This window comes from Callithrix jacchus, chromosome 17, assembly GCF_049354715.1.
Source record: "Callithrix jacchus isolate 240 chromosome 17, calJac240_pri, whole genome shotgun sequence".
NCBI lineage: Eukaryota > Metazoa > Chordata > Mammalia > Primates > Cebidae > Callithrix > Callithrix jacchus.
In genome coordinates this window covers 26776944-26799645 of record NC_133518.1, presented here as the reverse complement: position 1 = coordinate 26799645, position 22702 = coordinate 26776944, and the positions used below count along the sequence as shown (strand labels likewise).

Below are 22702 nucleotides of genomic sequence, written 5' to 3'. Positions count from 1 at the left end.
TTGGCACGTCATTATCAACCAAAGTACATAGTTTACATTAGAGTTCACACTTGGTGTTGTATATTCTATACAAATGTGTAATGACATATATTCACCATTGTAGTATCATGTTACTACAATGTGAATATTACAATGTATGATACTACAATGGGTTTGGACAAATGTGTAAGGACATATATTCACCATTGTAGCATCATACATAATAGTTTCCCTATCACAAAAAGCCTTTGTGCTCTGTTGAACATATCTTCAACATCTTTCATTCCTCCCTACCAATCCCTGGCAGCCACTGATCTGGAAAAGGCATCAAATGCCTTTTCCAGGATGTTGCGTAGTTGGAATGGTATAGTATGTAGTGTTTTAAGATTGGCTTCTTTCACTGAAGAATATGCATTTGTTTTCTCCATGTCTTTTCATGGCTTGGTAGGTAATTTCTTTTTGGCACTGAATAACATTTCATCGTCTGAATGTGCCACAATTTCTTTATTCATTGACCTACTGAAGGTCATCTTGGTTGCTTCCAAGTTTTGCCAATTTTGATAAATAAAGCTGCGATGAACATTCATGTATGGGTTTTTGTGTGGCCATAAGTTTTCAGCTCATTTGGGTGAATACCAAGAAGCACAATTGCTGAATCATATGGTAAGAATATTTTTAGTTTTGTAAGAAACTGCCGCTGTCTTCTAAAGTGGTATATCATTTTGAAAGAGTGTTGTTTTCGTTGTTGATTTCTTTATACCTTTTATTCAGCTGAATGGAATAGTCTGTTTTCATTATGGAAGAACATATTTCAGTCATTTATAATAATTATAGTGTAGATTTAATATACTTATCATGTGGGTTCACACCTGCCAGTGCAAGCCCATCTCTTATCCCATTTTCTTTTTCAAAATCTGTGATGCTCAACTGTTATTCTATAAATTCCTCCCACCCCTTCACCCTTGAGTTGTTGATTTTTTTAAATCATTGATTAAATTTTTAAATTATTGATTGTTTCTAATTGCTTAGAGATCTTTTCAGATTTTTTATTCTTCTTGGGTTTTTAAAATATTTTCCTAGAAAATTATGTACTTCATCTATGGTTTTATTATAATATTGTTGTTCACAATATTTTTTCATGAGGTTCTAAAATTCCCTTTATAATTTTTATTTTTAGTGTTGTTGATCTGTGCCTTTTTAATTTATTATTTACTAGGTTTGTGAAGGTTTTATTTATTTTACAAGTCTTTGTTAAGAGTCAGCATTTGGTTTCATTAAATCTATTTAGTTATCTTTGTTTTCTTATTCATTTCTGTTTCTGTATTTATTAGCTCTTTTCTTCTACTTTATTTTGTTTATTAGTTATCTAACTTCCTTTTTTAAAAAACTGGGTCTCCCTCTGTTGCTCAGTCTGGAGTACAGTGGCATGATCATGGCTTACTGCGGCCTTGGCTTACCAGGCTCAACCAATCCTCCAACCTCTCAGCCTCCTGACTAGCTGGGACCACAGACACATGGCCACCATGCCCAGCTAACTTCTGTATTTTTGGTAAAGATGGGGTTTTGCCATGTTGCCCAGTCTGATATCAAATGATCCTCCTGCCTTGGTCTCCCAAAGTGCTGGGATTACAGGCATGAGATACTATGTCTATTAAATCTGTTTATTACCTTTGTTTTTTATTTCATTCATTTCTGTTCTTATATTTGTTAGTTTTTTCCTTCTATTTTATTTCATTTATTAGTTATATAACTTCTTGAACTGACTGTTAAATCATTAGTTTTTAAATTTTTCTTTTTTCAAATATATCTGATTTTTTCTCTCTAGGTTCTGCATTACCTGATTCCGTATGATATGTAGGGTTTTCTTTGGTATCCATTTTTAAACACAGTATTTTGTAATTTTTAAAATAATTTATTTAACTCATGAGATAATTAGAAAAGTATTTCTGGCTGGGTGCGGTGGCTTATGCCTGTAATCCCAGCACTTTGGGAGGCTGAGGCAGGTGGATCACATGAGGTCAAGAGTTCAAGACCAGCCTGACCAACATGGTGAAACCCCATCTCTACTAAAAATACAAAAAATTAGCTGGGCATGGTGGCAGGTGCCTTTAATCCCAGCTACTCAGGAGGCTGAGGCAGGAGAATTGCTTGAACCCAGGAGGCAGAGGTTGCGGTGAGTCGAGATTGCACCACTGCACTCCAGTCTGGGCCACAAGAGCAAAACTCTGTCTCAAAAAAAAAATATGAAAAGTATTTCTTATTTTTCAAACATGTTGGTTCATTTTTTATTTGTTTTGGATTTTTCATTGTATTTTATTATGGTTTGGGAACTTAATCTGAATGATATTGAGCTTTTATTTACTGAGATTCCTTTTGATGTTCATTCAGTGATCAAGTTTTATGAATGTTCAGTTTTTTCCAAAATGCTTCAAATGTGACAAAAAAATATATATCTCTAATGTTGGGTACATGAGTCCATGGTCTCACATTTTTGAGGTCTCACTTCCTTTACTATGTTCTTACAAGGCTGGTTGTCTTTGTTAGATCACAGGGCTTTGTGGGTCCCAGACTAGCTCTCAGTTTAATTTTTTGAGTAAGGATTCCTGTAATCTGGGGAAAATGTAAATGTGAATACCATTCCCCTTAAGTGGAATAGGGTTGGGGTTTGATTTTACGTGAAAAACATATTCTTTTTTATCCACAGAAGCAGGCAGATTACAAACTCCCTTGACATCCACATTGTTGATGAAAAATGTATATTTATGTGTATAATTTTTCTATCCTCCTTTTCATAGAGGGGCTTCACAGGGAGTTCCAAAACTTGTGTTGAATTTATTAGAAATTTGAGAGGCTAATCCCTACATGAACACTTGGATGGATGATAGAGATGTACCAATTATGATTACATATACATATAATTATATGTATATATTTTTTATATATCCAAACAGATATATATGTAACACTATAACTTAAATTTTCACTGTAATGTATGAATTAGCACCTATTTCAAGCACTGCTTTTGAACTTGATAGACATTATATATATATATATATATATATATATATTTAATTATATTTTAAAAATTCTATCCAATTGTCTGCAGTCATTAATTATGGCATTCAGAGCTGTCTCAGCAAACTTATTGTGTACTTGAGAAAACAGGAACTGAATTGTTTATCATCAATTTGTGTTTCTCTCTACAGATACTGAGAACAGCTTTGACTAACTTTTTTCCTTCTGCTTTATTTCAAAGAAGATTTTTGTAATATGTGGGAGAGGGACTGTTAATTTTCTCCACTGCAACATTACCACACTCTACTAAGCTGGTTGCACTTTTATTTACTCTTCCATCTTTACAGATGGAAGGCCACCAAAGGTTTTAGTAGGCCCCAATTTGGGAATATAATTACTCTGAATGGGCCGGGCGCGGTGGCTCAAGCCTGTAATCCCAGCACTTTGGGAGGCCGAGGTGGTTGGATCACGAGGTCAAGAGATCGGGACCGTCTTGGTCACCATGGTGAAACCCCGTCTCTACTAAAAATGCAAAAAATTAGCTGGGCATGGTGGCACGTGCCTGTAATCCCAGCTACTCAGGAGGCTGAGGCAGGAGAATTGCCTGAACCCAGGAGGCGGAGGTTGCGGTGAGCCGAGATCGTGCCATTGCACTCCAGCCTGGGTAACAAGAGCGAAACTCCCTCTCAAAAAAAAAAAAAAAAAAAAAAAAAAAAAAAAAAATCACTCTGAATGAAGAAACCAAAGTAAGTAAACTGTGCTGTATTGGGGGGAATTAGGATTGGGGTGAGTTAAAGTCTTTTTTAAAAATGTACTGAGAATAAGATCTCCCTTGATTTTTGATGAAGGCAAATTATCCTAAATGCTTAAACCATTTGACTTAATTCTTGGTAAGGATGTCCATTAAATTTACTTCCATTAACTATAGTTCTAAGTGCAGTTACTTTTTGACTCATTTATTTTTCTTAGGCCCAGTGAGAGGATGAGTAGGAGCTCTTCTTGAAGGAGGCCCATGGTGGTCCATTCCTCGCTGTGGCTCACTCCTCACTAGGCCAGCTCATCTTCCTCTAACTCAAAATGACACATTGTTTCTCTCAAGAAAAGTGATTTTTGAAACCATTATTTTTGCTATTCGACAGGCAGGATTGTTTGTTTACAGTAATCCCAACTTAAATCATAATACTGTACACATGATGCCCAAGAAGCTGGTGGTTCAGAAAGAAGTAATGCTTCCAACGTTGGTGGGCATTTTCCAAGTATTTGATCTGTGCCAGGTGCTGGGCTAAGAGCTCTTGGGCTCTTATTTGAGCCTCAGGTCAATTCTGTGGGGAAGGAGCAGGTCATTTATTCTGAAATTCAGAGCTTGGCAGGGTTTAGATCCTCACTTACTGTTGCTCTGCTGGCGTACACTGCCCAGATGATATCTATTGTTATTATCCTCTACTCTTCATCCCGATCTTGACCTTTGTTGGAAATAGATGCTCAGTGCCGCAAAGAAAAATTAGCACTAAGACAAAGGATCTTTCAGCAACACAACTTTTACTTCCTGGACTGCAGAAAGGGTACTCTCACTAGCCATTTTGCTACAAGAGTACAGTGAACAAAGGAAAACAGACATATTACTCCTTATGCATTTGGGGTTATCCTTACTTCTGTGTTTGATCTCTGTTGGCTGGAGCCAGACCTCACAATCTAAACTAAAACCCAATTGGCTAACAACTTAAAACTTTTCTAAACAGGTAAAAGCAATGGAGAGCTGGGACATGCCTGGGAGCACATCCAGCACAGATACTTTGTGTTAAAGTACAAGGATGTAGAATATACTACGTATCTGTAAGCATGGCATGTTTAACAGCTACAGAGGATAGGGCTTAACAAAGAGTTATTAGGACGCTTATTCTTAACAAGAAAGGAAACTTTAAAAAGGAACTTTTCTACTTCCCACAACTTTGAAATATGAGCCAATGTGATTGCCTGAGAGAATCATTCTTTAATGCATAAAAATAATTTATAAAAGTGCTGTTTCTTAAAAACATTCCTTGAATGTCATTCTAGGAACATTTTATTTTTTTCTTTTTTGATGGAGTCTTGCTCTGTTGGCCAGGTTGGAGTGCAATGGCACAATCTTGGCTCACTGCAACCTCTGTATCCCAAGTTCAAGTGATTCTCCTGCCTCAGCCTCCCAAGTAGCTGGGATTACAGGCGTGCACCACCATGCCCAGCTAATTTTTGTATTTTTAGTAGAGACAGGGTTTCACCATGTTGGTCAGGCTGGTCTTGAATTCTTGACTTCTTGATCTGCCCATCTTGGCCTCCCAAAGTGCTGGGATTACAGGCATGAGCCACTGTGCCCGGCCTCTAGGAACATTTTCTTCTCATCGTTGGCAGTGTGGGCTGGGGATGGTGGCTCATGCCTGTAATACTAACATTTTGGGAGGCAGAGGCAGGAGGATTGCTTGATACCAGGAGTTTGAGACCAGCCTGGCCAACATAGTGAGACCCTGTCTCTATTCAAGTATTTAAAAATTAAAAGAAATTTGGCAGCACGTTAGGAAGGACAGGACCCACTTAGATAATCTTATGACTGTGCAACAGGATGGAGAAGGAAAGAAGGTGAGTTGTAAGCTATAAAGGAAGATTGATATATGGGATAAATTAATGAATGACCAGAACTGTAGTTTCTGTTTCACAAAATGCGATGTAATAGAATATGAGCTTTGTGATTAGACCAGGTTTGAAATAGCATCCCACTGCTTGCTGATGGTGTCCTGGACATGTCATATAAGCTCTCTCAGCCTCAGTTTCCCTGAGGAAAGAAAGCAGAAAACAAATGTTATGGTCAATGAAGTGTCATCCTATCAGAAAAGTAGGTTACAGCAACATGGTCTGTTAATCAGAGCATTATTGAGAATGCAAGTCCTCAAAGACACACCTTTACTCTAGCACCACAAAGGATGCAGGAGAGTAGTGGGGATGCTAGGCTGTTCCTCACTGTCTTGTGCACTCCTTCTGCTTAGAATTTGGTCTCTATAAGGAGCCAGGGCCCCTTGCGGGGAAGCTGATTTTCTGTCTTAGTCAGAGAAAACCTGAGGATTGATCTGGAGCAAAATAACGATTTTAAGTGGTTGAGGAGCCGTGACAGAAGGACATAGGCATTGACCTGGAGAGCTCCCGCCTGCCTTTGGCAATGTGAACATGGCCCTGAAAACGATAATTCTAGTTCATTGAAAGAGTTGGATTTGTAAAAAGTTCATAATATTTAAAACAAAAAAACTAATAAAGTTAAATAAAAAAGGAAGTCATAATAGAGTGTGGATGCACTGCTGTGTTTAGTTTCAGGTTGATTTTGGTAAGTAGGAGAAGAGTAATCCATGTGGGGATTTTACTTCTTCTGTTGGGCTATGTCTCCTTGCAAACGTTGGGTGTGGATGCATATTTGTTTCTATGTGAGGAGAGAAGGAGAGCACGGCTTGTTTGGCTCTGGCAATGTGGGGTGGGCTCCATATGTTGGTAGGAGGGTAGGCTTTGGGCTTCCTGCAAGGCAGTGGTGATGCTGGCTGGCCCCCTTGCCTTGTTTCACACTCCTGCTTCAGATCTCAGCTTAAAGGTCTGTTTCTCAGTAAGCTTCCCACCCAGACTAGTTTACCCCTCTCAGAACCTTTCCCTTGAGTATTTAACACAATATGCAGTTGTGCAGTTATGTGTATGATTATTTGATTAACTTCTTCCTTGCCCACTGAGCTGTGATCCCCGAAAGGGCAAGGCCCATGTCTGTTTTGCTGATTATGTTATTTTCCTAATACCTGGCACAGGTACATCACAGGCTTTCAATAAACACTTGACACATGAATAAATGGCATAGTGCTATACCATCCTTTATAAATATAACATTTGGGTTCATTCCCACCACTCCTGTACAGGGTGTAATTAACATGCAAATTTCTACCCCTAACACAGTAAAGGTTTACTCTTCAATTTTATTCTCTACAACTTAACAGTAGTTTGATTAGTTTAACTTTTCTATCTCTGTCCTCCAAAAAAAGAAAATTATCATCGACTCATGGCACTAAAGGGGACCCTGTTATCTCAGCTGAAGAATTTACATATTAGACTAACATTAAGCAATCCAGTCAAGATAACTGAGCTTCCTAAAGTTTTGGCAGGGCAAGGAGATGGGGATGGGAGAGTGCCCCCCGGTCAGGGGGCAGCATGTGCAGAGCTCTGCAGTGGGAAAATGCCCATCTGGAATACTTGAGGAGCTCACAGAAGGCCAGAGTGGCAGAAGCAGGATGGGGAAGGTGAAGCGAAGTGAGCAGGTGGGCAGAAGTGAGATACCCCTCTGATGCGAATGTTCCCCTGCCCCCAGTCATGTGTGGAAACCTAATCCCCAATGCAGTTATTAAGAGAAGCTAGCATGAATGGAATTATGCCTTATAAAAGGCACCAAGAGAGTTAATTTTTTCTCTTCTGCCATGTGAGCTTATAGTGAAAAGACTACTGCGTATGGGGAAGTGGCCCTCACCGGACACCAAATTGGCCAGTGCCTTGATCTTGGACTTCTCAGCTTCCAGAACATGTGAGCGATAATTTTTTTTGTAGTTATCCAGTCTAAGATATTTTTACTACAGCTCAAGTGGACTAAGACAAATACCAAGTTCCAAAGACCATATTAGGATTTGGCCTTTGTTCTGAGAGTGATGTGAGGCCATTCAAATGTTCAGGCAGAGGTGTGATGTGTTCAGACTGTGTCTTCAAAGGCTCATGGACTGCCCTGCTATCAAATGTGGAAAGGCAGAGTGGATGCAGGAATCTCAGTGAGGAGGGTGTGACTGCAACACACAGCAGTCAGGATGGGTCTCCTCCTCCTCCTCCATGCTGTCTACCACTTTAGAGGACATCAGGTTACATGATATTTGTAAAAATGACCTTTCTCAGTAACCAGGTGCACTGGACCCATGGTGGGGCTTTGAGGGACCTCTAAGGTTTCAAAAGTATCCCAGGAGGGTTCAATATTGTAATGATTACTGACTCAAGGGGAATAAGGCCTCCTAAACTGCAATGACCATATCCTGCTACACGATGCTTTTTGGCAGCGCCCTTTTTGAGTTCTCTCCAACTCTAACTCTACTTTGCCTGAGAACATTATCCTCCAGAGCCCAAGGGAGCATGGCCTTAGGCTGTATCTTGAGCAATCTTAATGCTTTATAAAATTCAATTCCATTTCCTCCTACTGACGTGTAGAACTTTTACTTGCATCATTTGAGGATTAATTATGAAATTTAGGAAGATATCCAGGTAAATAGATATGCTGTCTTTCAAAACCTCAATAGTGAGAAGTTAAGTAATTTTCCTCTGGTGGAATTACTAGTGGAGCGATTTTTTTTGTAGTGTTAATTTTCCATCACAAATAGTAGGTCACTCACCAACTGTTTGGAAATTCAAACTAGTTTTAAGGAATTGGAGTAAGATTTAGGACTTCATGTATCACTACATCTTAGATTCAACAATTAAAACAGTTTATTTGTGGATACATTGTATAAGACAGTACTTTGTTCTTCTCCAATGAAAGAGAGATTCTTTATCAAAGGATATCAGATTCATTCTTCTGCCCTCTTGGAGCCTGTGGAAGCATGCAAGAATAGGGCTCCTGAAATGGCAAACATGTCTGGAAGGCTGTGCTCTGAGGCCACTTTTGCTGGCTCTCAGTGGCATCTCTGGAACCAGGGGGAGCACACAACTGTTGTTGAAATTGAAGGTGTTTTATATCCTAGATGAAACTGAATTTTATTTGGGATGTACTTATGTGTGCAAAGAACAACACAGTGATCCCTGGCAGCAAATAAAACAAAACCAGAGTCATCCGGGGAAAGTAACTTTGCCTAAGGAAAGGGCAGTGTGGTTTGTGCCAAGTTCCACAGCCACCCTCCTGCTGAGGCCATTGGGCACAGAATCCATGTGATGCTGTACCACTGGAGGATTTAAATTCATTGAAAAGTAAACAAATAAAATTTTAGGCTTGTTCATTTGAAAAAAAAAAAAAAAGGAGGTATCTAATTTCCATGTGTTGGCAGGGCCAAACAGTGAAACATGGAGCTTCAAGGCAAAGGCAGCATGTTAGGGTCCCTCCTGAGACTTGCCCTTTGCAGCACATAGGCAGCCTATCTACAAGATCCTTCTGCTTGCTGCCTGCTCCTGTCCCAGGGGGTCATTATTTTAAATTTCATTTTATTTTTTTGAGACAGGGTCTTGCTCTGTAGCCCAGGTTGGAGTGCAGTGGCATGATGAGGGTTAGTATGGGATGAACTGATGGGGAGAGAGCTGGGCAATAGGACTCGACTAAGGGATCTCAAGTGTCCTTAGCAGGAATATACGCTCCAGCAGACATTTGTTGTGCACCTCAACACAAAGCAAGGACCAACTCTTAGCTCTCTGAGGTGAATTTTTAGGAGTGATGGGGAAGATGTTTTGAGGACATCCTGAAACCACACATAGGTGCCTCTATTACCAAGTGGAGAGAGGCCCTTGATTATAGAGCTGGGGGAACTTGGATGCCTCTGGTACATGAAGAACCCTGCAGTGAGGACTTAACTTTCATCCTTGGGAAGGTCCCCACCTGCCTTCTCGATTGTGAGGGATTCTCAGTTGGTGGCCTGCCTGTAAGCAGCTCCTCCACTGTGCTGTTAGGAGGGAGTGATGTATTGATGGAGACTGAGTGGAAATGTTGAAAAGTTAAATGCAGGAAATTCAAGCTAGGTTTAAGGAATTGGAGTAAGATTTAAGATGATCATTCTTTGTTTTACCAGTCAACTTTCCCTCCTATTCTTCATGGTGGTCACCTTAATACTCATTCTGCACCAACCTCCCAACCTAATTCCTCCATTGTCACTTTAAGCAATCGCTCATTCCTTCTACCTTTCAGAAGAAATAAAAACCTCTTCCTGCCACCACACTTAACAAACCGACGACCTCCACCCCATTCTCCTCTTTTCGTTGTGATGGAGGGAGTGTCCCTCTTCCTCCCCATGGTCAATCCCTGCACCGACACTGTGTTCTTTCTCCTCTGGCTTCTCCCTTTCTATAACCTTCTCTTTCTCTGTTTCTCCTGCCTCTTTCATTTTATCATTTTAAGCATGCTTAAGTGTTGCCCATCTTCAACCAACAAACTAAGCAACCAACCAACCACTTCTTATATGGAAAACCGGACATTCTTATTCCTCTAGTAGCATGTAAATTGGTACAACTTTTTGGAAACCAAGTTGGCAACACCTAACAAGATTTAAATGCCCGTGCCCTTTGATCCAGCAACTCCACCTCTATGAATGTATTTTAGAAGTGTGTTTGCACACACACAGACATGACTGAAAACGTTCATTGTGGCATGTAACAAACAGCACAAATAGCCCTTAATATGGGTTTGGATTGCCATTGTAGCTATTACATGGAATGTAGTTGAGCTGGATATCATCTGTGTGTATTATTCAATGTTCTTCAGAGGAACAGAACTGATAAAAGATTCTCTCTTTCTCTCTGACACACACACACACACACACACACACACACACACACACCTATCTAAATTACAAATCCTCCACTGGGGAGGTTACTGGAGGCCCATTAGCAGAGGAAAGATCATCTCTCCCAGCTGCATCTGGAGAAAACCAGATGACTACCAATGTCCTGTGAGTCCAACTTTTTATATCATTAATGTAACATTGTCAATAAAGGTTTAAAGCTTAATCTAGAAAAGAAGCATAGAATGGGCATTATCATTGGGGAGGCCCTGGTAGTACTGTACCCCAGATGACTTGAATCTCTCCAGGTAACCAGCAAGAAGCCCAGGGCTTCTGCCCTGCCTAAGGAATTTCCATGGCTCACTTTCTCTAGAACCCTGGAAGCAGGGACCCCAGATCAGCTGGCAGGAGACTCATCTCCACTAAGAGGCTTCCTTACCACAAAAGCCTCCAGTTACATCCTTGGTTAGGTTTTACCACCTGTTCTCAATCTCAAAGTCTATAGTGAAAGGGAGAGCTGCAGGGGCTCCTTCTCCAGAGCACAAGACAGGCTGCGTCCAGGGGAGCCTGGTTTAAGCATATTTTTCTTGGGTGATGAGTGGCTTGGGAAGGATATGCATTATCTTGCTGCCCTCCTCTGCTAATTTAAGCTGCACCATGCTTGTGGTGTTTGCATCAGCCCTTTATTTTGACAATGCAAGTAACTCTAGAGCAACACTGGCCAGTGGACCTATCTGTGATGATGGAAATGTTCTATAATATCTGTGCTGCCAAATATGGTAGTCACTAACTATATGAGTCTATCAAGCCTGGGAAAGGTAGCAAGTATGACTGAGGAAGTGAATCTGAAATTAAATTCATTTAAATTTAAGGAAGCACATGCAGCTAGTGGCTGCTGTATTGGGCAGTGTACCTCTAGGCCCTTGAAGAGAATCGGTGTGGTCTTGGTTAAGCTCTAGTCTTGGAATATTAAACTGATCTTCTTAAAATATGCTTTGATTCTTCAGCTGGAGAGCTAGTATAAATTATCTGTATTACCTTTAAACCAACCAATTAACCCATCAACTAACCAGTCAACACCCCCTGCCCACCTACTGACTTTCGTGGCTTTCACAGCTGTCTCTATGCTAGTGCCTTCCAAATCCCAGATTCTTTGCTAAGCTCCAGACCCAAATGCACAACCATCTAATGGACATCTGTCTATACTTGGATTTCCTACAGGTGACTCAGATTCAACCAGTTCAAACAAAATCAATTGTCTTCCTACTTTCTCCAAACCTGCTTTTCTTCTATGAGTTCTAGCTCAGGAATGGCACCTCCATTCTCCCACTTGCTTGGACCAGAAACCTGCAGCTTGATCTTGACTTCCCCCTCTCTCTCATCCATCACATTCATTCAGTTTCCGTGATCTGTAAATTCTGCCTCCTAAATGATTCTTAAATTCTGCTGCTTCTCATCATCTCCACTGCCACTGCACTGGTTCAAATCACTACTTGATATTTCTTTTCTTTCTTTTTTTTTTTTGAGATGGGATCTTGCTCTGTTGCCAGGCCGGAGTACAGTGGCACGATCCTGACTCACTGCAACCTTTGCCTCCTGGGTTCAAGCAATTCTCCTGCCTCAGTCTCTTGAGTAGCTGGGACTACAGGCATATGCTATCATGCCCAGCTAATTTTTATATTTTTAGTAGAGATGGGGTTTCACCATGTTGGCCAGCATGGTCTTGATCTCTTGACCTTGTGATTTGCCTGCCTTGGCCTCCCAAAGTACTGGGATTACAGGCATGTACCATCATACCTGGCCACTATTTGATATTTCTAAAATGCAAATCTGATCATTTAAACTACTTCAGTGACTGCTGATTTCTCTCAGGGTGGAGCCAAACCTTCTAACATGATCCCTCTGTGGTCTTCCCCTGGCCTCCCTTACCTCCTCTTATTTTGGCTGCTTCCTTCCCTTGCATTCTCTGTTCTAAGTTTACCCCAAATACATCACAGTTGCCCTCACCTATGGGCTTTGACAGCTGCTGCTTCCCTGCTGAGAACCCTCTCCTTGCCCACCTGCTTTGGCTTAATGATTGCTACTCATCTTTTAGGTGTCAGCATTTAGACATTACTTTCTCTGTGGCCATCTGGGCCACATGCTGCTCTCTGCGCCCTCATAGGACCCTGCAATTTCCAGCTGCTCCACATGACTATAGGTTCCTTGAAAGTAGAGCTTAACACGTGACACATAGCTGGTACTAAGCCTCCATAACAGAATCCTTAAATGGAGCATGTCTGGGGCAGGGCTTATGGGGAGCTTCTTCCTGTGACTTCTTCAGCTGCTTTCTGCCTTCACGGAGATTTTCCTACATGCCAAATCCATGCTAGAGAGCCTGCATGGTTCATGGAAAATGGCAGCTGGAGCCCTGTCCTCCTGGTGCTGATCTAAAGAATTAGTTCATTTGGAAAGAGCAAGAAGAGAGGCCTTTCTCCCTACACCTGAACATAGAGCCACTAGGTTAATCAGCATAAGTTCCCAGCGCAGCCTCAAACAAAATAGGTGGAGTCTATGTAAGTTCACAGATGGACAAATGCATGAGAATAGAACACAAAATAGAAATTGCCAACACTCTGTCATATTGTGGTAGGGTAAGCTTCCGGCCATCAGACGCAAGGTTTTACCTTTTTATTCTTTTTGTTTTTTTTTTATTTCTTTTTGAGACAGAGTCTCACTCTGTTGCCCAGGCTGGAGTGCAGTGGCACCATCTCGGCTCACTGCAACTTCCGCCTCTTGGGTTCAAGTGATTTTTCTGCCTCAGCCTCCTGGGACTACAGGCGTGTGCCACCATGCCTGGATAATTTTTGTATTTTTAGTAAAGACAGGGTTTCACCATGTTGGCCAGGCTGGTCTCAACTCCTGACCTTGTGATCTGCCCACCTTGGCCTCTCGAAGTGCTGGGATTGCAGGTGTGAGCCACCGCACCTGGCCTAATTTTTATCTTTTAAAAATATTTTTTGAGGGTCTCCTGTGTGCATCTGTTCTAGATGCATGTAGTCAGAGCTGAACTAACTCCAAAATGCACACAAGCAGCCAAGTCTCCGGAAGTAACTGTGCCACAGAGTGCAAGAGCCTTTTAAAGACTGCGCTCCTCTTATAGTTATCCTATTTCCCAAAGTCAGGGAGGTTGAGATGCCAAGAGTATGCATTTTGCTAAAAAGGAATATTTACAAAACTGCATGTATATTGCACCTCCTGAGATATATATATATACATTTTTTTTTTTTTTTTTGAGATGGAGTTTCACTCTTGTTACCCAGGCTGGAGTCCAGTGGCACGATCTCGGCTCACCACAACCTCCGCCTCCTGGGATCAGGCAATTCTCCTGCCTCAGCCTCCTGAGTAGCTGGGATTACAGGCACGCGCCACCATGCCCAGCTAATTTTTTGTATTTTTAGTAGAGATAGGGTTTCACCAAGTTGACTAGGATGGTCTCGATCTCTTGACCTCGTGATCCACCCACTTCGGCCTCCCAAAGTGCTGGGATTATAGGCATGAGCCACCGCGCCCGGTCCTGATATTTTTATGAGTAAATAAAAGCAAAGTAGCAAAGAGCTAAAGAAATGCCTTTAGTGAAGACTGTACTCTTGGAAGTCTGAGCAATTGCAGAGTGAGACCAAGGGTTCTCCGCCATCAGGATACTCCTCCTACAACTAGGAAGGGGCTGCTCTGATATAAACTAATGGGGCCGACACTGAGCCTGGTGGTTTATTGAGGATACAGGAGAGGAGACACAGAATTCCAGCACTAGAAAACACCCCCCAAAGAGGAGTCCAGATCAGGAAATGATTTCTCAGCTACTGATGGACAATGGTTTGATAATTGTCTCAGTGGGAAGAAATACCCAAGGTTGGTGGTGGGGGTGGAAGTAGGGAATCAATTGACTTCTGCAGTCCCGGTGAGTGAGCAGGACAGGCAGCTGGCCAGTGCCCCTCCCACTGCCCTCCTGGCAGAGAAGGAAAGAGAATGGCTATTTCTCTGCCTTAGAGTTAAAGCACTGAGGGGAACATGAGAATGCTTGTGAGAAGCCAACCACCTTTGGTCTTTGTTGACTTTTGTTAACAAGCATCACTTGGCATGACGTTCTCTTCCCATATTCCCATCCTCAGCATGAACACATACATGGGAAATACCCTAGAATTTGCAGCCAGTGTTGGGAAAGCCTTTCCACTCCACACCAGGCCCACATTCTGGGGGTGGGTTCCAGACCCAAAACAGCTCCTTCCACTCTACCCACAACTTAACTGTCTGTGGTCACTGGTTTAAATTTTCCTTTATTCATATTTTGCCTCCCGAAATGGATTGTAATATCTTTGAAGATGGGGTGTATCCCTTGCACATCAATGGTGCCCACTTCATATATAACAACACACAACAGGTCATTAAAACACCAAGTGAACCAGATAGAGGTGCTGGCACCAAGCAGTGTAGTTCCAGTGTGTGTTAAGCACTCTTGATGTGTGAAGAATAATGGGCTTCTCTGTTGTTCATTCACTCTTTCATTCAAACATGTGGGAAATGCCCAGTACACTGGGTCAGTAGAGAAGCCACTCACAGTTCTTCGTGTTGGTAAGAAAGGCTCAAGGGATAGACCCTCCGCACTAATACCCCTACATATCTGCATCTGCTCTGTCTCTTATTTGTTATGCCATTTTTGGCTTAAAAAAAAGAAAAGATGAAACAAAGTTCAAATGAAGTTCACTGTTTCCTTACAGCTTACACTTGGCTAATGCTCTAGGGAGGACTTTGGCTGAACCCAGTAATCCAGGAGGAAAAGAATCACAAATGTCTGGAGTTTGTTTATTAGAAAAATTCCCTGTGGTTTGACATTACCATTTCCCACCCAGCTGTTCTCATCAGAGAAACCAAAGTTTCACTTTCAACTGGTGCAGCTAGTTGAAAGTTCTGCACGTTTCCCCAGGTATCTAAATAACATGCTTCCGCATTGATTTTTCAGATTAGGCAGAAACTTTGACTTCCTCCTATGAAAGATAAAAATTTAGCACTTTTGTTCCCCTGTTCCTCCGATGTAATTATATTGTGTTTTTTATTAAGTTGCTACTCAAAGTTAACACTGTTGTGATTATTATAAATGTTTTCCCCAGTAAGGCACATGGTCTACCCTGATAATATGTCCTTTGTTACACAACTTCTCACTGGAGTTCAAAATTATCTTGTTTTGATATTTTTCTGTCCCCAATTCTCCTTCAGTTCATTGCCAGAAGTATTAATAGTTCAAACACATCAGGTAATCAACTGATTTTTTAATTTGTATTCCCTCCGGAGCCTACGGGCCTTTTCTGATGTGTCACTCAGCCCTCCTTAGTTGGATCCCTGTCTCTCGAGTCCGTTGTAGGCCCTTTTTCTGGTTTGCCCCTTTGTTTTGTGGAATATATCCTCCAGTACCTTCCCAGTAAAGCATGTCTTGGCTTTCTCTGAATATGTATGTTTGATTATAATCTTGGTAGTCATTGTCTGTAAGTCTTTTCTTTGAGGACCTCGGTTTCTCTAGAGAAGAAATTTCTAGCCTGCTGTCCCACGTGTCTAAGCTGGGCCACCAGGATTCTCAGATGCTGTGGCAAAAGGCTGCTGGCTGTTCCCACCATTCAGCGTGCTGACTTGTCCCCCATCCCCTTCTCTGGTATGTCTTCTGTTGGATGCGAGGGGTGTTTGTCTGATGGAGTGGAGAAGCGATCAAAGGATCAAGCTGTATTTAGCCTCTTAACCAACACTCCACAACTGGAGAGGTTCCTGGGGCCTCCAATTCTATCCCTACCAGGTGCTCTGGGGCCAGTCTGTTATACACCTGCCTCCTCTCTGCAACCTGTGCCTGGTCTCTAAGTTATTCACCATTTCCCACCTGCTTTCCAGTTTCCAACATTGTGTTTACCTCTCTCTCTCCACACTTGTTGCTTTCTCTTTTAGCTTTGTCCTTGAGATGGTTTATTTATTTGTTTTTTTTTTTCATTTAACGAAATTTCTATACTGTAGTGAATTTTGGGGGTGGAAATAGAGGCAAAAGAAGCTGTTTGGCCCATCATTGTTATGGTTTAAATGTGTCCAAGTTTTATGTGTTGGAAACTTCATCCTGATGTAGCAATGTTGAGAGGTGGAAACTTTAAGAGGTAATGAGGTCATCAGGACAGTCTTAATGCCATTATCTTGGGAGTGGGTTGGTTATTGGGGGTGGTGGGTTCCTGATAAAAAAATGATTTTGGCCTCGTTTTCTCTCTTTCCCTTCTACCTTCCACCAGACGATGGCATAGCCAGAAAGCCCTCACCAGATTCCAGCACCAGCCTCCAAGATGTGAGCCGAATAAATCCTTGTTTATAAATTATCTAGTCTCAGGAATTCTGTTTTAGCAACCCAAAACAGACTGAAACAACCATGTTAACTTGGCTGGTTAACCCATCTTTCTTGAATGAAAAAAAAAAAAACAACACTAGAAATACAGTCTGGAAACTCTACCCAGTTTGAAAATGTTGCTGAATTCTCATGTCTCTAGCACACTTCATAACCCTCAAGGAGCTGATGCTGCCAGGTAAAAGGTGAGCTATAACAGTCTGCTGACCATCAGCGAACACATGAGTCAGGGCTTCACTTGTAGCACTGCTGACCCCTCCGAAAGCTAATGGACTCTGAAAACTCAGAAGAGGGGAGAGGACAGCAGCCTTAGTCAACTTGGGGATAAGTGGCTTCCATATTTGACTGCAAATTAGAATCACCTAGGAAGTTTTCAGAATTATAGATTCCTTGAGATGATTCCAGAACTAGTTGAATCCTAATCTCATGAACTAGGTCCTGGATAAACTGCATTTTTACCAACAAAGTACCCACATGTAACCTTCCTGTTATGTGAAAAAATACACCTGTAGTGTTTAAGGCACTGTTAATCATATCTTTTGTTGCTTACAGCTGAAAGTGTTCCTAATAGATCTGCAGGGCTCATGAGAGTCCTTAGACACTGGAGTGGGGAGGGTGTGTCCATTTAGAGGAGTGTGGGTGTGTAGACAGGGCTCGGCAAACATCTCTGGGAATATGCAACCAGCTGAAGGGCTGCTGAGGATGATGGGGAAGACTCCAGGTGCTCCCCAGACTTCAGTGTGGACCTGCTCCTCACCTTGTGCTCCTCCCCTCCCTTGGCCCAGCAAACCTTACTCTGGTCTCCTCGGAGGCATTGGGTTGGGGCTGTCTGTCTATCCCTATCCCTGGTCCACATACATGTCTCTGTGCTTTATGCCCAAAACCTCACTTTTTTGATTCTAAGATGCTGTTTTAGAGTCACAAATCTGAATGTTGACATTTTTGGCTTTTTTCAGTCCCTCTTTATCAACTGTACTCTTGCATGAGGCTGTTTGGTCACTGTTCAAGGAAATGAGCAAAGAAAAACCCACAGATTAATATCTCAAGATAACATCTTGCCACCCTTTTTTAATAACAATCAGCCCATTGTTGCATCTATCCCCTACCTTACCCTCAGCAAGATAGCTGCGTTCACTCCCAGAAACCACTGGAGGCAGATTACACGGATCCCAAAGAGGTGGCAGAACACAGGGAAGTCTGGGGAGGGGGCGGTGGCTGGAGCTCAGGGACTAAAGAGTGCAGTGGGGATTTATGTCCTCAGAGGGAGTGAACTCCAGTGTCAAAGTCCCAAGTCAGGAAGGCAATGGGAGAGAATATAACCCCAGAGGGGTGTGCTCATGGATCAGGGGAGGTAAGAGCTGTGGGTGGGGGTTCCAAGCAGCTTTTTTTATTGACGTCACAAAGGCAGCCCAATTTCAAGGGGAGGGAAATAGATTCTATCTCTTAATGAGGGAGTAGAAAGTTTCTGGATGAGCATGTGGAATCAGAACCATTTTGTGGCCATTTTTGGAAAATACAATCTACTGCAGCAAGCATCCCACTCAAAGGCTGGTGCCGTGGGAACAGTAGGATAATTAGATTTTCACATGGTGGTGGGAATTCATTTCAATTCTAATGGCTAGCTGAAGGGAAGGGGTCATTTTTGACTAGTGTTAGAAGATACTGAATTGGGAGCATTCAGGGTACAGGCCAGGCCACTGGGGAGACAACCAAGTGTAAGAATTGGGGTCTGGGGTGCAGGAAAGAGTAAAGAGGAGGGGATTTTTGTAGCACCCTGACATGAGCCTGCTTGTCCCTCGGGGTCAGCATTTCTCACCTGCCCCTGTTGGTTTCTGCACAGTAAGCCTCACACCTGCTGTGAACACTCTGCAGAGACTCCCACAGTGCTTCCCTCTCTTCCTGTAATCCACCACCTGTCATTCATTCCCATCCTTCTACCTCTGCACAAGGTGCTCCCTTTAGGGATCCCACAATGTCCTGTATGTCCCTCTTTTGTTGGGTTTATTAGTCCAAACTGTCACATACTGGTTCCTGTTCATCTCTAGTATAGGGCTGTGAGCTCGTTTAGCTGTAATTTTTACCTCTGTCTCCCAAAATGTCTAACTAAGTGAGAGGCGTCTGTCATGTTCACTGAAAGGATGGATGAATTGTTCAGCATTCATTAGGCCCTGAGACCATCTATAAAAGTCTCTTCCATCAGAGGCCAGTGGTATTTCTGAGGCTGAAGATCTCCTCTACTCTTCCAGCAGCCAGCAACGTTGAGCTCACCAAGAACCATGTCAAGAGCCAGACTTCCTGCACTGCTGATAAATGCAGCTCTCTTATCACAGACTCTCAGTTCTCATCCTCCCTTTCTTCTGTTATATGCTTGTTCTTCACCATCAGGGTGACAAGGTCCCTCTGCTAGAAGGTGGCAAGACCACAATTTGCACCTGGGTCCAAAATCCCCAGGTCCCGGACTTTTATTAGCAGTGTGACTCCCACAGCGGACTCTTCCCAGCCAGTGTTCTAAATATGCACCCTCACCAACATCAGTTCTTCCCTCTCTTCCTTACATTTTCAACTGCTCTTTCTATTGCTTCCTTCCCCTTAGAATATAAGGCGCAAACAGCTCCTAATTTAATCCACTTCTATCCATTGACCAAAAGTTCCTTTTTAATATTGCCTGTTTTCCTTTCAAATCCAAGTTTCTGAAAAAGCATCCTGCATCTCCTTATGAACACTGTCCCCTGTTGTCTTCCTTTTCTTTTCCATGCTTCTGTGACTGGCCAGTTATTCCCTGGGTGACACATTCTTTTTACATACATTCAAGGGGTTTCATACATTCAAATTTTCTTGGCTTGAAAACCACTGATCTCGTCAAGGTGACTTTATAGCATTCTGTTTCAATCTGGCAGGTGTTATTTTTATGAATTGGCAGTGGGGGTGGGGGAGATAGTTTTGCTTACATAGATGTGGGATTTTGGCCTCTCATTCTATATACTTATATACTGCCTAAATGGAGTTGACCTGTACAAGGAAAGAATGTGAAGCTAAGTTACCTGGGAGCTCGAGAAACAGAACATTTAGATTGAACACTTGGTTGCTATTGTGCCAATAAGTTTTCTCTTTCTGCTCTCGTGAGCAGCAGTACTACAGGCTTGACCTCTGCGTCATGCTTTTTGCATCAATGCTGGGCAAAGTCAACTTGCTTTCCCATAAGTAATAGAATTATGGGAAAGTAAAATGATTTCTTTCCACCACATGAGGGAGTGGCGGAAGGCCAGCTTTATAGAAATGGTGCTTTGTTACTCAATATTAGCACTTGTAAGCATTAGGAAATGCTATTTGAGAGTCTTTGAACTCTATTATCCTTTCTTTATTGTCATTTTCTTCCTTAAAAGAAGGTGGGGCATCTGCTTGTTGGATTCAGGCAGAGCATGATTTTTAATATGTATATTCCTGCTCTTAAGCCAGAGTGTTGTAAATCACCAGCAAACAGTACTAAGTATTATCATCCTCTAGGCACTGAAAACTTGAAATGAGCCGCTGACCCAGATTCATTGAAGATAATACTCAGTCATAAAATGTTATTTTCCATATTTAAAAATTATGTTTTTCAGTTCAACGAAAATGAAGTGAAAAAAATTCCATCAAAGAAAATTACCTGGTATTTGTTACCCAATTATGTGTTTTGGTTGAAAGTTCTTCTAATTAAGTGTGAAGGCGTAATGTGATCCTCCTCCACTTTCCTTTCTTCTAGTGTATTTTCTTCCCCTTTCATTTTCTAGGTCATGTAAGAAATCTTTAATTGTATAATTTGTTTTTTCCTACCCAAAAATGCTCAAAATCCTCTGTTTTTTATCATCTGAGTTCAGACATCCATGCATATGCCAGCAAATAATATTGTTATAATAAAATTTCCTCCCATGATCATCAAAGAGATAAATCAGATTTCAAATCCCAACATCAATGCGTTCATTTCTCAGAACTCCATGCTCATAAACAACTTCCACTTCTGCCCACCCACGCGCATGTCTCCTGTGGCTATGAAACTGCATGTGTGAGGAGTAACCAGGGTCCCTCATACATGGTGCTGGAAATTTTGAGTGAAATGAGTTAAGGAGCACAATAGTGTGACAAGAACCAGATGGTACACGTTTCCAGGAGAAAAGTGCTATTTAAATTAAAAACTACTGCTTTTGTCTTCTAGGAGTTGAGCATCATTTTTCTGGGGTCTTATAGCATTAAAATTGTTTTCTTAAGTTTTTGGAGTATCTTGAAGGGCCTCTATTGGTTTTTGTTTTTGGTTCTTTTTGGAGACAGGTGAGGATGAGCAGGAGACAGTAACACTCAGATTGCTGAACCATGCAGTATAATAAAAGAAGATGAAACAAATGTCAGGGTAGCTCTGGAGAGGGGTAAAGAGCCTGGGAAAGGAGAAGAAATGGAGACAGAAGCAGAGGGATGGGGAGGACCCAGGGAGTGGTAGTGGGATGAGTCTGAGGTCAGGACTGACAGCAGAAAACCCCCAGGGCTTGGATGGCCAAGGACCTTTTAAGAACAATGATTACTAGTTTTCAGTTTCAAGTTGTTACTGGTGGAGGGTGTCCAGGTTCTTGACATCTTGAACAAATAATTAAGAATTGGGCAAAACACATAAAGCAAGGAAAGAATGAAGCAACAAAAGCAGAGATTTATTGAAAGTGAAAGTACACTCTATGAGGGCGGCCTGAGCATAGGGACTCAAGAGCCCTGATACAGAATCTTCTGAGGTCCAAATACCTCCTAGAGGTTTCCTACTGGCCACCTGGTGTTTACCCAATGTAAATGAAGTGGTGGCCTGCAATCAGTCTGATTGGTGGCTTTCCACTTAGAGGCTGAACTGAAATTACAAAGGTCACACTCCTATGCAAACTCCTAAGATTCACTAGCATCAGATGCTAAAGTGAAGTTACAAAGTTGCACTTCTGTGCAAACGAAGACTTGGCCTGCAATGAGTCTGATTGGCTGTGGACAGCAACCAATCAGAGGCTGAAGTGAAGTTACCAAGTTGCACTCCTATGCAAACATCTGATTGGTTGCTTGGCACCAATCAGAGGTACTTTCAATTTCCCATCTGCCCTGCAGAGAAGGTGGGGTTTGCAAAGGGAGTATAGCCTCTGGTCCTTTTGTTACTTAGGTGTGCAAAGTTAGGATTTTCCTTTCAATTCTATCAAGTCAGTGTGAAACAGCCTTAGGTTCCCTGCCTTCAGACCCTATTCTACCTCAAGGTTGTTCTCTGGTGGGTTGGCTCTACTTCCTCTGTGTAACCTGAAAACTTCATGGACAGCCCGCCATATCTGGCGAATTTGTACAGGGGGGTTTGGGGACTAAAGGGAAAAAAGGATCATGTTCACCAGGGAAAGAAGTGATATAAGGAACAAGAGGCAGGGGCATGACCACCCCCATGCATCCCAGTACCCTCCAGGGTGGCATTAGGAAGGGCCTTGGGATCTTCCCACACAACTCTGGTTGGGTTTGTGTCTCGGTCTGAGAGAAGCAGCACAAGAGGAACCCAGGAAGTGGAAAGAGGCCAGGGCTGGGGAGAGGGGCCTGGGGAAGTGTGGGAAGACTGCAGGACAGGCTTGGGGGCAGTTGTGGCTGTCAGGAGGGTGTGTGGATTGTGAACATTCTGGGTTCCCTGGAGATATTTGGCGGGTTGGGTGGGAGGGGGAAGAATCTGATAAAATACTAAGTTCTTTTGACCAACTAAGTTGGAGCATTACAGGCTGGGGCTGTGTTACAGACTGGAAGTGGGGCCTGATTTGTG

General features: G+C 42.3%; 1 long non-coding RNA gene across 6 annotated transcripts in view; it reads left to right on the top strand.

Annotated features, from left to right (window-relative positions):
- The window catches only part of LOC103788748 (uncharacterized), a 67123-nt gene that overhangs the window by 33194 nt on the left and 11227 nt on the right, over positions 1 to 22702 (top strand). For 3 of the 6 annotated variants that reach the window (XR_013528466.1, XR_008477436.2, XR_013528469.1), the window contains one exon: positions 16802 to 16885. The exons of the other annotated variants lie outside the window; for them this stretch is intronic. This is a non-coding gene — a long non-coding RNA (uncharacterized LOC103788748). Of the gene's footprint in view, positions 1 to 16801; positions 16886 to 22702 lie in introns of those variants that run through there. 6 annotated transcript variants of the gene reach the window in all.